The sequence below is a fragment of the Doryrhamphus excisus genome, unplaced genomic scaffold (assembly GCF_030265055.1).
Source record: "Doryrhamphus excisus isolate RoL2022-K1 unplaced genomic scaffold, RoL_Dexc_1.0 HiC_scaffold_26, whole genome shotgun sequence".
Taxonomy (NCBI): Eukaryota; Metazoa; Chordata; class Actinopteri; order Syngnathiformes; family Syngnathidae; genus Doryrhamphus; species Doryrhamphus excisus.
The window spans coordinates 976,775-992,322 of NW_026652244.1; the positions used below are offsets into that span (position 1 = coordinate 976,775).

Consider the following 15,548-nt stretch of genomic DNA (forward strand, 5'->3'; position numbering starts at 1 on the left):
TTTGTCCTAAAGAGGACACTACAGAAGCCAGACTGCAATTCTTAAAAGAGGACATTATGGGTTAAATTATTATGGGTCACTTGACATTTAACAAATCCTTGATGATATTTTTTGCTGGGTGTCATTGGCTAAGGAAGTAGAGCTAGTCAGTCATCCAGAAACTGGAATATTGGCGGTTCGATCCTTGCTCCCTCCACCCAGTAGTCGCTCTTGTGTCCCCTGACAAAGATACTTCACCCACCTTGTCTCCAGAGCGGCCCACACTGGTGTATGAATGTGAATGAATGTTTCTTGGTGGTCGAAGAGGCCATAGGCGTAAATTGGAAACCATTTTTCCAGCAGTGTACTACAGCAGTGTACCCAATATAATGTTTTCTACAACGACAGACAGCATGAGAACTGAAAGAAAAACAATGGCCCTTGAACTTCTGCAGGGATCAGGTAGCTAATAGGTCATCAATTTATAAGGTACATTTTTAATGCACTCATTGAAAATATAATGATTTTGTAGTTTTCCAAATGGATTCCTGGTGTGTGATCTGTGCCTCCAAAGACCCACCTACTGATTCCACCACTTGTGTGTAACTGAGGAGTGAATGGATAATGGCTTCACTTCATTGTGAAGCACTTTGAGTATCTTGTAAAAAGGTATGGTTCTAATTAATATTAACCCTTCCTTCACCTTGTTTATTAAAACATTTTTAAAATAAGGAAGCTTGGCCACGTCAAGGGGTTTTCATGAGACCGTTACTGCATGTTGTGGGGGGTTTGGCAGTTTAACTGTCACTTGTGGCCCTGACTTGTGTGTTTGCTGTCTGTTCATCCATCTTGTAATGTATTGGCATGGTGGTGTTGTGGCGCAACCCCGGGATGCGAGGAATGACACTCGATTGCAGGCAAGAACAGAACAGGGCAACACAAAAACATGGCATTGACACAGGAGCGCAGGTGGATAACGTGCAACTAAGAGACAAACTGGAGATTGCCTTGGTCTGGACGGAAACAGGATGACATGGAGCAGAAGCGGGATGCGTCTTTTCCACCAGACACTGACGAAGCAGCAGAAGAGGCAAATTGTGCCTTCTGGCTTGCTGCAGTGAGCCCTGCGTCTTGACCAACAAGAAAGGGAGCAGATTGTGCTTCCTCTAACGCACAGCAGATGGCACCATCTGGTGAAGGGGTGTCACACAGTATGTTGATACAATATGTTACCTATTCTCCCTAGTCCTCTCCCTAGTCCTCTCCCTAGTCCTCTCCCTAGTGCTCAGTGTAGTTGCATGTAGGTGTACACAGATATTTTTTGAAGTCGTTGCTCAGTTATTTGTGTAATGATTTCAGTTTGTTCATGTGGAACAAAAAACAGTGTACCTGTTAGATCCGAGTGGATATGCTGCAGAAAAGAAGGCGTCAAAAATGGCTGCAAACAAAACTAAAGTAAATATTTATGCTTACAACTCACATTATGTAAAATAATACATGTTTTTCCAGGGAATACCTGCACATGAGAAGGGTGCGCCACAAAGCAAAAGACTGGATTGATATTGATTGGGAAGGGGCGGTGATGAAACATCCACTGCAAAAGGATGGAAGCAGTTGTGGTGTCATCGTAGCCAAGGTAATTTACGGGATACAATTGAGCATAATTGGACTTGAAACCTACTCTATTAACAAAATTATGTCTAGATGGCAAAGGAAATTATTCAGACGTTTCTAAGGATCCCCAATATAATGTTTTCTACAACGACAGACAGCATGAGAACTGAAAGAAAAACAATGGCCCTTGAACTTCTGCAGGGATCAGGTAGCTAATAGGTCATCAATTTATAAGGTACATTTGTAATGCACTCATTGAAAATATAAGGATTTTGTAGTTTTCCAAATGGATTCCTGGTGTGTGATCTGTGCCTCCAAAGACCCACCTACATCTACTGCTGCCACAGCTACATAGACTGTGAAGAGTGATACTGCTTGGGTAAGATTGATAATGCAGAATGACATTACATTTACAGGACATTAATTGTTGATTTTGACAGTTTCATTTTTTCCCATTATGACAGATTTAATGTGACATATGTGACCGGTGGTTTCACGGGGAATGCGTTGGAATAAAAATTGACGATCTCAAGAAAGCGGAAGATAATCACTGGCTTTGTCCTCTGTGCCAATAAAAGTTGATGTTGGCAGAACATTGTGTTTTAAGTGTTTTTGTGTCTTGTCCAGCCTTTACGGCAGATCTAGATACCCCTCCATGCTAAACAGATTTACTATGCCAGGGAAAAGTGTAAGCTACAATTACCATGTTACATAAAACTGTCATGATCTGTGTTGTTGCTCTGCTGCCTCCTGCTGCCTCTTCTCTTTTAGTACACCTTGATTGGCAGCAGGCGGGCTTCTTCTGCACACCAGAGCCCAATAGCCCTGGGATTACTTATCATCCCTGCTCCTAGCTGCAAACCACCAGATTGGGACAATCTGGTGAAAGCAACGCTTTGACCCCTCACTTTCTGGCTTTTACCTGTATTGTACTGAGTACCTGCCCGCTGGTTTCTGCATCCGTGTTTTTGGTTCCAGCACCTAACGCGTCATTTTCCTGAATCCCTTTAACTACAGTATTTTTGTTTTAACTTGGACTGCTCCTTGAGTAGGCTGCACTGTGTCGAGTGGTTAGTGTGCAGGCCACACAGCTAGGAAACTTGAGTTCTATTCCACCTTCTGTGTGGAGTTTGCATGATCTCCCTGTGCATGTGTGGGTTTTTCTCTGGTCACTTCGGTTTCCTCCCCCATTCCAAAAACATGCTAGGTTAATTGGCCACTCCAAATTGGCCATAGGTATGAATGTGAGTGTGAATGGTTGTTTGTCTATATGTGCCCTGGGATTGGCTGGCCACCAGTCCAGGGTGTATTCCCTAACACAGCTGGGATAGTCTCCAGCATGCACGCGACCCTTGTGAGGATAAGCAGTAGAAAATTAATGAAAGAATGAATGCTCCCTGAGTTGTGCTTTTGTTGCAACTTTGCCTCATTGTTTGGACACCTCTTGTTCTATGTATCGACTTCTATCCACTTCCGATGCAGAGAACCTACTCCATGCATTTGTCATGTCTCACCTCTATTACTGTGTGCTGCTTGTGCTGCTTTCTGGTCTTCCAATGTCTAGTTTGTAAAGCTTGCCGTTAGTACCTTCAGGTACGACCACGCTACCATTTGAGCAACAATGCCCCAACAAGGACAAGAAAGAAGAATGCGGGCCCGAGAGCCTTTTCCATTGGGGCTCCAGCATTGTGGAATGCCCTAACTGCTGATACTAGAGCTGTTACCTCAGTGTAAATGTTAAAGTCTCAACTCAAGACTTATTTGTACACTTTAGCATTTAGTTAATAGTATTCCCGGCCTGATTGACTGCCACTCCTATTGTACCATCATAAGAGTCCTATTGATACAAAGTGGTTTGGAGGTCAAGGATCCTGACCTGGGCGCTATTGGTATTTATGTAAACATTTTTTTTTTATATAAAATCTTGGGAAAGTTTAGTAGCAAAGCAGAAATGCCTGTATGGTACTAGCAGACAATTCCTACAAAGTGGTTTGGAGGTCAAAGGTCACATGACCTGGAAGCTATTGATAATGATTTGTGTAAAAAAAATTCATCAATAATCCTAGTAAGGTAAGTAGCAAAGCAAAAAGGCGTGTATGGTGCTAGCAGACAATTCCTACTGATACAAAGCAGTTTGGAGGTGAAAGGTTACATGACCTGGAAGCTATTGATAATAGTTTATTTCAAAACATTATATAAAATACTAGCAAAGTTGAGTAGCAAAGCAATAAGGCCTGTACGGTACTAACAGACAAGTCCAACTGATACAAAGTAGTTTGGAGGTCAAGGCTCACATGACCTGGAAGCTATTGATAATAGTTCATTTCAAAAAATTACATAAAATCTTAGGAAAGTTGAGTAGCAAAGCAAAAAACCATGTACGGTACTAACAGACAAGTCCAACTGATACAAAGTGGTTTGGAGGTCACGGGTCATATGACCTGGAAGCTATTGATAATAGTTCATATAAAAAATGCATATAAAATCTGAGGAAAGTTGAGTAGCAAAGCAAAAAGGTGTGTATGGTAGTAGCACATAATTCCTACTGATACAAAGTGGTTTGGAGGTCAAAGGTCACATGACCTGGAAGCTATTGATAATATTTCATTTAAAAAAAATTATATAAAATCCTAGCAAAGTTGAGTAGCAAAGCAATAAGACCTGTACGGTACTAACAGACAAGTCCAACTGATACAAAGTAGTTTGGAGGTCAAGGGTCATATGACCTTGAAGCTATTGATAATATTTAATTTCCAAATATTATATAAAATCCCAGAAAAGTTGAGTCGCAAAGCAAAAAGGCATGTATGGTACTAGCAGACAATTCCTACTGATACAAAGTGGTTTGGAGGTCAAAGGTCACATGATATGGAAGCTATTGATAATATTTAATTTAAAAAAATTATATAAAATCCCAGCAAAGTTGAGTAGCAAGCAAAAAGGCGTGTATGGTACTAGCAGACAATTCCTACTGATACAAAGTGGTTTGGAGGTCAAAGGTCACATGACCTGGAAGCTATTGATAATAGTTCATTTCAAAAAATTACATAAAATCTTAGGAAAGTTGAGTAGCAAAGCAAAGAACCATGTACGGTACTAACAGACAAGTCCAACTGATACAAAGTGGTTTGGAGGTCAAGGGTCATATGACCTGGAAGCTATTGATAATAGTTCATTTCAAAAAATTACATAAAATCCTAGCAAAGTTGAGTAGAAAAGCAATAAGGCGTGTACGGTACTAGCAGATAAGTCCAACTGATACAAAGTGGTTTGGAGGTCAAGGGTCGTATGACCTGGAAGCTATTGATAATGATTTGTGTAAAAAATTCATCAAAAATCCTAGTAAAGATGTAATGGCCACAGAAGTTCATCAGCTGAGGTAGTGGGGTCCATCAGTGCGGCATTTCCACTGTTTTCCATCCAAGCATATTGTCACTCATCTACTTTTACACACAGCATAACACACAGCATAATACATTTGCATACATAAACCGGAGTTATGTCAGCTTCCAGCCAGCAGGTGTCAGACGAGGACGACAGAGTGGACGGGGCTGAAACAGCCCAGGACCTGACACCGCTCCTTGAGCCTTGCCGACATGTCACCTACAGGCATAGCCACACAGCAGTCACTGAACTGTCCAGCCTGTTGGGGTCCATGTATTTGGACCAGCCAGATCAGGACGCCGCACAGGCTGATGAGGGCGATGACGAAACAGGGCTGTACACTCAGCACACTCAGTCAAGAGAAGGGGCTTAGCTTAGCTTAGGGGCTAAGCTACAACATTTTGATCAAGTTGTGGTAGCCTGCTTGAAACGCCGAGATGCAAGGTGGGACGAAGCGCTTAAGAAGACTCTGACCAAGAGTCGCCTGCCCTGGAGACCTGCTAGTTTCTCCACCCCTGCACCTCCAGCGTCAGGCAGCATCGATGCCACCTTTCCCATTCCGCCGGCTGTCACAGCGAGGATGGAGTTTCCCCAGTTTGGAGAGTCCAGGAGTTCTGATGATGTAACAGAATTCATTGAGCAATGTGAGAACTTCCTGGCTCTCAGGCCTCTGAGTGATGCCGAACTGGTGGGAACCCTCAATGCAGTCCTAAAGGGACCTGCACGAAGCTGGTGGTTGGCTGCCCGCAGTAAAATAACATGCTGGGCTACCTTCAAGCAGTCCTTTCTTGAGGCTTTTTTACCCACCGACTACCAATCTGAGATCGAAGAGCAGCTCCGTTCCAATGTGCAAACCCCCAATCAGTGTCTGCGTGACTTTGCGTATGATTACCGCGCCCTGTGCCTGAAATGGAGACCCGACATGGAGGAAGAGGAAATCGTGCGGCGCATACTCGGTGCCTGTAACCCAAGGCTGGCCAGCGTGTTGCGGGGTATCGTATCCACAGTGGACCAGATGGTTAAGGTTGTCTCCCTGATCGAGAGGGACTGGAGCAACACCAAAGACTATTGGAGTCGTGTACAACAGGCTAACCCAGTGAAAAGGCCGGGCAAGAAGGCGGAGCAGGGGTCAAGCCAAAGCACAGCAGCTGACCTCGCCTTTGCAGTGGGAGAAAAAGCCCTTTTGGTCGTGCCTGTAAGCCTGCGAGGTTCGCATGGGGATGCAGTCCTTGACTCAGGGTGCTCCTACTCCCTGATGAGTCACTCCTTGTGGAAGGCAATAAGGAAGGAGGGGGAAATCCTAGAGCCAAGCAGAATTCCAAGGTTCATCATGGCCAATGGGCAAGAGAAAAGGGCACTTGGAAAAGCCACCCTGCTCCTCACCCTGCAGGACTTCCACGGCACTCTGGTAGTACATGTGATGCCTGACAACCATTTGTGTATGCCGCTGCTCCTAGGTCGTGACTCAAACCTCATCTCCGCAAGTATGCTATGTCAGGTGGGAAAGAGTTTAGGTTTCTCAACAAAACCCGAGATAAACTACACTGGAATCATACTCAATCTTCTGTGAATTTTTACATGGCTGTTGACGAGGAGCCCAAAGGCCACCCATCCAACATTCCATTCTTTGAGGCTCAGCCCGAAGTTGTGAGGCCGCTGCTGCAGAAGTGGCCAAACGTTTGGACTGAGACCACTGGTGCCACCCGGATCATTACCCATAAAATCAGGACGGCCGATGAGGTGCCGGTGAGGCGGAGGGCTTACAGGGTGTCCTGCCAAAAACAGCAGATAATCGAAGAGCGATTGAGCCATCAACATCGCCGTGGGCATCGCCTGTAGTGCTGACTCCCCGGAAGGATGGGACACCCCGGTTCTGCTTGGATTACAGGGGCCTCAATGCTAAAACACTGCATGATGCGTACCCCATGCCCCTGGTCCATGAGATATTGGAGTCCCTGCTCGGCGCCACCTATTTCAGCTCCCTGGACTTGCAGAGTGGATACTGGCAAGTGGCCATGGATGTGGAGTGCAAGCCGAAGACTGCCATGACCACCCACCTAGGCCTGTTCCAGTTCAAGGTTATGCCTTTTGGACTGCAGAACGCTGGGGCTACCTTCCAGCGGTTGATGGAGACCGTCTTGGGTGAGCTGAGAGGGAGGACCTGTTTCATGTACATTGACGACATCATTGTATTCTCGAAGACAGAGGAACATCTCCTCGACCTTGACGCTGTGTTCGAAAATTACATCAAGCCAACTTAACGCTCAACGTGAAAAAGTGCCACTTACTCCAACGCCAGCTCACCTTTTTGGGACATCTGGTTTCTCTGCTATTACTGCCTACCCGCCGCCAACCAACCTGAAAAGTCTCCAGAGGTTTCTGGGGTTGGTGGGCTGGTACCATAAATTCACCCCCAGGCTCGCTGACTTAGCAGCGCCCTTAAACCATCTAAAAAAGAAGGATGTGTCTTGGGAATGGAGCCCAAGTTGCCAAGAGGCCTTCAACCACCTCAAAGCCTTGCTGCAGTCACCGCCAGTCCTTGCACGACCCCATCCACACGTCAGTTTCCAGGTCCACTGTGACGCCAGCGATGTAGGCCTGGGAGCTGTCCTGATGCAGGGCGTGGAAGGCGAGGAACGGCCCAATGCTTTTGCCTCCAGAGCCCTCCATGGTGCGGAAGTCCGTTACTCCACTGCAGAAAAGGAATGCCTGGCTGTTGTTTGGGCTGTTGAAAGGTGGAGACACTTTCTTGTGGGGACCACCTTTGATGTATTCACAGATCACAGCGCCCTCTCATGGGCATTCAACTGCCCCAAGACGTCGTCTCGGCTTACCCGGTGGACTCTGAGGCTGCAAGGTTTCTCCTTTAGGATCAATTACAAGAAAGGATGCTGCAACGTGGTGCCCGATGCCCTGTCCCGTGCACCCCAGTCATCAGAGGGGGAAGTATGTCTAGCTGTCCCAAAGAATTACTGGTCAGACCTCCCAGGTATGCTCCACATTGCGGAAGCCCAGAAAATGGATCCAACTTGCCTGGAATGTGGACCCTCGCTCGGTTGACCATCCTAAGCCGGGGCGCATCCACTATCAACTTCAGCAAGGTGTGTGGTACCGAGGAATACCATCAAAGCACGGTGGCTTCAAGTACCAACTCGTAGTGCCTGGTGCCCTGGTACCAGTGTTCCTGGCCTACTTCCATAACAGCCCCTTCGGTGGCCATCTGGGGAGGACAAAGACCGTCCTAAACGTTCTGGAAGTGGCTTGGTGGCCAACGGTCCGAGGAGATGTTTGGAGCCACGTCAGTGCATGCAGTACATGTCAACAGTACAAAAGCCCTAACAGCAAGCCTGCCGGACATCTTCAGTCCCCTGAGGTCAAGGCCCCTGGGGAGATGATTGGAGTGGACTTCATGGGGCCATTTCCACTCAGCAGGGCCCGGAACTCGGTACTGATGGTAGTGGTGGACTACTTCTCAAAGTGGGTGGAGCTTTTTGCACAGAGGGATGCTAAAACCCCCAAGGTATGCCAAATCTTGAAGAACGACATTTTCACCCGATGGGGGGTTCCTAAATACATGGTGTCCGACCGTGGCCCCCAATTCACTAGTCAGTTGATGTCCCAGTTGTGTGAAGCTTGGGGAGTGTCCCATAAGCTGACCACAGCCTACCACCCCCAAACAAACATGACTGAAAGAGTCAATCGGACCTTAAAAACAATGATTGCCTCCTTTGTGGGGAACCATCATCAAGACTGGGATAGATGGTTGCCTGAGTTCCGTCTCGCTCTCAACACCGCAGTCCACGAGACAACAGGCACCACTCCCGCCATGTTGGCCCTTGGTAGGAACTTGATGGGACCGCTGGAACGACTGGTACACAAAGCTCCATCACCACACACATCCGCATACCACACAATACACACACACACACAGTTGCACAATGAAGTGGAGAGACATGTCGGTGCGGCCAAAGCTCGACAAGCCAGATATTGTAATGCAGGTCGCAGAGATGTACACTTCGCTGTCGGGGATCTGGTCTGCGTTAGGGCACACCCACTATCCAAAGCTTCGGCAAAATTCTATGCCAAACTTGCTCCCAGATGGGTAGGCCCTGCTCGGGTAGAGAAGAAATTAGGTCCTGTAAACTATAAATGTGGTAGACATGAAGCCCTATTATGGCCCCGGTAAGCCGCTGGCTGGGGGGGGGGGGGGGGGGTGTAATGGGCACAGAAGTCCATCAGCTGAGGTAGTGGGGTCCATAAGTGCTTCGCTACGATATACTCAGCTGTAAGAAAAACTACTGCCATGATCTGTGTACGGGGAAACAGGTACAGGACCATATATACGTGCATCATCATTGTTACCATGCATCCTCCTCATCTGCAAGAGCGACTGCAGTGAGCAGACACGCCTGTAGGTGGCGCGTATTTAAGGAGGCTCTTCCAGCGCGCCGGGGTGGTTGGAGAAAGAGAAAAATTGTGACGTCACACACGCGAGGGGATGCTGAGAGCCGGCGTTTTAGCCACTGTGATGGAAAAATTTATATTTCACAGGTATAACATAGGTTACACATTGTGTGAATTACTTTAAGGCCTTTTGTAGAGCTTCAACATTTGCATCCGAGCACATCCTGCTGTCCCTTCAAAGATGGTGGCACAGCAGGAGGCTATCTGTAACCTGGGGTTAGGGACAGTGTCGGGGCAGTGTCAGAGGAGGTCATTCTTTGATCAAAGCTTTACCTTCATGGGATAAGGGGACATCAGGATGTCCCACCAAATGGCTGACCCTAGGAGGTTGTCTCGCATGGGTGTGACAAACCGTGCCAGAAGATTGGGTGTGTAGACTAACCCCCATACATGAGGGTGGCATCGGGGGAGTGACAAGAAAGTCTCTTTTCTCTTGTAATGTAATTCATTTGCATGCTATGGAGTATAAAAGTTCCCGCCAAGAGACCACTCTTGGCCAGACACCTACAGACCACCATGCATACTGTGTGTTGTCTGACCCCTTTGTTTTGCAAAGGTAATAAAAACTGCCAGAGCTATGTATTTATTTCAGGCATTCTCTATCCTACTTAGGATGATAGAAATTTTTTCCACAACACCACGAGGGCCAACTTTGTCAAGCGACAGCTGACGGGATTTCCTTTTCCCTCCTGGCTTGAGCAATTGGACTTTGGGCAAGGTTCCGGACCCAGGGATTGGACGGAGAAGTGGATGCGCGTCCGTGAGTGGAACCGCGGCTTTCACCTCTGTTTTGTGGACAAGCACTGACTCTTCGGGAACTTTGGGACACTTGCGGGGTGGGGGGTACACTTTCGGGATTAATTTGGGTGTTTCATGGTTGTCTTTGTTGGCGGGTGGGACGTTGAGTTAGTTAGTTGGTTAGTTAGTTAGGTTGGTTGGGAGGGGATGACATGCGGGGTTGGTTTTGGTGTAATTAAACTGCCGTGGTGTGGCAACCCAACATTTTCGACAGTTTCCCTTTTTTTTTCTTATAGCTGATATCCACTCCCCCCGCGACCTTCCTTTTAGCGTTGTAGCCTCGTTACCTCCATAGGAGGCCGCGATCGTTACAAAGTTGAGTAGCAAAGCAAAAAGGCGTGTATGGTACTCGCAGACAAGTCCTACTGATACAAAGTGGTTTGGAGGTCAGGGGTCTAATGACCTGGAAGCTGTTGATAATAGTTCATATAAAAAATACATATAAAATCCTAGCAGAGTTGAGTAGCAAAGTAAAAAGGCATGTATGGTACTAGGAAACCATTCCTACTGATACAAAGTGGTTTGGAGGTCAAAGATCACATGACCTGGAAGCTATTGATAATGATTTGTGTAAAAAAATAATCACGAATCCTAGTAAAGTTAAGTACCAAATCAAAAAGGTGTGTATGGTACTAACAGACAATTCCTTCTGATACAAAGTGGTTTGTAGGTCAAAGGTCATATGACCTGGAAGGTATTGATAATGACTTGTGTAACAAATTCATATTAAATCTGATTAAACATTATTTGAAAAACAAAAAGGTGTGCATAGTACTACGAGGCCAGTTTTCACTTGAAATGGATTTATTGTAAGTCATTCAAAATATTAGCCCAATAATTCAATCAATACATTTGTCAATGATTTTTTTATGCAGCATAGCACGTGCATAACAGCCAAATTTCACAGATGGAGTTAATATACTGCTTTTTAATACTCCAGCAATACTTTGTGCAGAAGGTATTAACACAGTAACCCAAAGTTCAGCGGCTGGACAGGGCAGCACAGGACATGAGATGGGGACAATGAAAACAATCCGACAAATGGTGTCCCTTTAGCAGTTCCAGTTGTTTTGAGGATACAGGCTGTCAACCAGTCTGGTGGCCCTGGAGCAAATAGACCAGTGTCTTTTCCCTGAAGGCAGCGAGAACACCACTCAAATAATTAATCTATTATAGCTCACCAACAGTTTAAGGTATGCATTGTAATATTAATATAAGGTGATTAACATAAAGTGATTTGAAGTGCCAAGGTCGCATGGCCTGCATGCTATAATACAAAATCTTTCAATTTTTAATGTTAAAATGTCATATGAAGCCCAATAAAATATAAAACTTCTAAAAATGGGCTTCAGAATCAGAAAAGGTTTATTGCCATGTATGATCAAACACATACGAGGAATTTGTTTTGGTATAGTAGGTGCAGACACATCTATTTAAAAAAGAATGAAAAATACAAAATATGAGAAATACTAAATATACAGAATAACAGTATAGATATATGTACACAGTCTGTGTTTTGTTTGTTATTCCGGAAGTGCAGTCTGATTGTCCAAACTGAGCGTTAATGTAACGCATATAATGAAAGTGTCAAAGTGGCAGGATGAGGCAGAGGTGGGGTGTGAAGAGTGTCAGGTGGGGTTCCGGGCTTTGTTGATGAGACTGACAGCAGACGGGAAGAAACTGTTCTTGTGGCGTGAGGTTTTGGTCCTGATGGACCGCAGCCTCCTGCCAGAGGGGAGCGTCTCGAAGAGTCTGTGTCCGGGGTGAGAGGGATCGGCCACAATCCTTTCTGCACACCTCAGGGTCCTGGAGGCGTACAGATCTGGAGGGACGGGAAATTGCAGCCAATCACCTTCTCTGCACACCAAATTATTATTTGACACGGTTGTGGATCAATTTCTGGTGTGATTTAATTTTTTTTTTAGCAAACTCTCTTCAATGGAATAGAAATGAATGGAAATTTATTGACGGTCCCTAGTCCGAACAAGCGGCATAGAGGGCGGGACTTCCGTGTGAGCTCCCCGCAGCAGGAGAGAGCAGCCCGGCCGGCACAGTGAGGGGAACGACCGCCGTTTCTATGGAGGAGAATATCCAACGTGAAACTAACTTCACCACGGTGTCACAGATTTCGGTTTTCCTGAGCGAAAGCCTTCATCTGGTGCTTTAGATCGATGGATGAAAACTATCCTCTGCTATGACTGCCATGTCACCCTGCTTATTTATGACAGTTTTGAACTGGGGACCTTTCACAGGTTAGGGGCACATGGTTACCACAACACTATGGAAATCATATGAAGTGCTGAGCTTTGAACAGGATTGGTGAAATAATGCCAGTCTGAGTGGCCACAAGTGAGAATTATTCCTTGTGCGCATTTCCTTGTGGTCTTTTCCCTTAATGTATATATAGAAATAAACATAAAAATGAAATCTATAGGAACATTAATAAAAACTAAAATAAGCATGTGTAAAACTATAAAAACATTTGGTTAAGATCCAAAATAAAAGGTACAGGGTATAAAATAATCATTAAATAAAAGTCAAGTTCAAAAGTTAAAAAAAGAGTATACTAGGAGCAAGAGTTAAAAGCCAAATTAAATAGGCGGGTTTTGAGCCTATTTGTAAAAATCTCAACGTTCTCTACGGCCCTCAGGTCCTCCAGCAGGCTGTTCCACAAACGGGGCCATAAAACTGGAAAGATGCCTCATCGTGTGTGTCCATGTTTTAACTCTGGAAATACATAACAGGCCGGTGTCGGAGGACCTGAGGGTCCGCGAGGGTTCGTAACTTATAAGTAATTCAGAAAGATAAGAAGGCCCACAACCCCTAAGACATTTAAAAACCATTACGAGAACCTTCAAATCGAACCTGAAACATACACGGAGCCAATGCAGTGATTTTAGAAGCGGTGTAATATGCGCCTGCCTTCTGGTCCTCGTCAGCACACATGCATCAAAAGTTGTTCTGTAAAAGTTGTAGACTTGTGATGTTTCTTTTAGGAAGACCAGAAAGCAGGGCATTGCATTAGTCAATACGACTGGAAATAAAAGCATGCATCAGCATCTCTCTCTAGCTTCTGGATTGTTGCTTTTTTCTTGTCTTGCCAAATAGGACCTCTCTTTCGAACCCATTTTACTCTTGGCAAAACAGTGACAATCCAGATCCTAACCTCAAACTACTGCTATTTTTGTTTTGTTTTGTTTTGAGAGTTATTACTTTTATTGTTTTATGAGTTCTTATCTTGACACATTCTTGCAGGATTAACAGAAACATCTGCAGGCAGGGTTGCTGTTGGCGCATCCAGGCACCTCCAGGACCTGGGGGTCACTGGGGGTCTGAGATCAGGGTCACAGGAACATTCCCTCTTCAGCACAGTCAAACACTTTCTATTGTCTAAGCAAATGGATATGAGGGTGATAACTGACATTATATTCATTCTATCTACATTTTATTCTAACAAAAGGAAAACGTGCATGACAGCCTTTTCAATTGATTTGAGTCTAAAATTCAAGCTTTGCTCACAGACAAATTTGAAGCAGCTGGAATGAGCAATCTGCACCTCCGAATCTGAGTTTATGGTTCTTGCCCAGAAAAGCATAGCTCACAGCCGTAACGGTATCGTGGTTCGTACTCTGTGTTGTGGCCGCAGCAACCCTGGTCGAATCAGGGTCATGGCAGGTGTGTGTTGCTTTTGGAATTGTATTGTCTGTCCACTTGTGTGGTGATATACAAATACACTAGTTTTGACCACACCTGTATCACATCAGTAAACATCATTAGTAGTGATGAGGTGCCAGGGCTTCGAAGTGTGTGTCGAAAAATCGAGTGGGCACTTCTACAAAGCGTGTACCAAGGCTTGATTCATTTGAGGGAGGGGCCAGAATTGTACCACATGACCTTCACCCATCCATGGTAAGGTTAATAGTACTACATTATAATAGTAACATATTACAGTATAAACAACACAACCATGATGAAGCTAGCCATATCACATGATACATGGCATTTATGGACAAGAAAACATTCAGTATTTTATATATACTGTATATTTTATCTTACACTTTGTAGATTAATCATTCGGTTATACATTTTTTTGTGGTACATAATTTCCAAGAGCCAAAACAGATCAGCATTCAATGCATCACATATGAAGATACATCCGCCTGTAATTCGATCCACGGCCAGCAGGTGGTTTCGTGTGCACATGAAGATTCAAGAAATGAATCCATTCTCTAACCAGTTGACTGAAATGGTTCCAAGCCTCGTGGGGCTTCATTGCTGATGCTAATGATTCATTAGCATGCTGTAAGATTTTAGTTTTTAAAATGGCCTCTTACTAGCCCAGGATAGCCATAGCCTCTGAAGCGCACCCCAGACCAGACAGTCCAACAGTATTTTCCCCAGCACACACACAACAGGCCTTCCACCCAGCAATTCACCAGCCCCTTTTACCCGTGAAGGGCCAACCATAATTCCCCAATGAGAGGGTGAGGCAATTTATCTAAAAGGTACCATATTTACAATTTCAACACTTTTCTTTTATGTTCCAAAGGCCTTTCAATATTAGCACACTTAAGTTCCACTTTCTGGATACATTTTAAGCACTAGACTACATTTAACTACATTTACCCAGAAACTATACAGTTAACCCCACCCCCTCCTCCAGGTGACACTTGGGAGAGTCCAATCAAGGTGATCAGCCTCTAGCCTGCACTCCCATGGGCGCACCTCCATGCTTGTGCCCCGATCAATCACCTTCTCGTAAGAAAGGAGAAACTGATGAGAAATTAGGAACCAAACCAATGACTTCTAAATGAAAACTAACTAAGGTGGCAATGAAACAACTTAAATGGCAAACAAATATAATTAAAGTACTAACCAGGATGTATGTGTAAATAACAAAAGCCAGCTATATACACAAATAGGAAACATGGCCGTGTGTATGTGGGACATACACCTGATCAAAGAGGGATGATTGGCAGCTCCCTCACACATGCAATCAATCAAAGTATAAGGTACGATGTCGGAGATCAAGAACGCTTTTGTTGGCAAGAAAAAGCCATAACATACCATTTGGAGAATACAGGTATCAAACCCACTATCTCCTGCATGTAAAGCAAGAGCTCTGTCCTTTGAGTTCATTCCCGCCGGTGCACAAGAAGGCTGCCACAGTTTCTGCAACACCAAAACACTAATTAAGACTCATTTGGAGTCAGCCCCAATCTGCCCCCACTTCGGACACATCGTCGTGTTTCATTGTTTGGCAACTGCTTTATGACTTCACCAGTCCCCTTAAAAGCCCCTTCCTTCAG

At 45.1% G+C, this 15,548-nt stretch overlaps 1 long non-coding RNA gene across 1 annotated transcript; it reads left to right on the plus strand.

Annotated features, from left to right (window-relative positions):
- Positions 1–817: 817 nt before the first annotated feature.
- Positions 818–2,085, plus strand: LOC131119369 (uncharacterized). The gene is made up of 3 exons (XR_009126327.1): positions 818–1,615; positions 1,684–1,801; positions 1,872–2,085. It is a non-coding gene; the product is annotated as an uncharacterized LOC131119369 (long non-coding RNA).
- Positions 2,086–15,548: the final 13,463 nt, after the last annotated feature.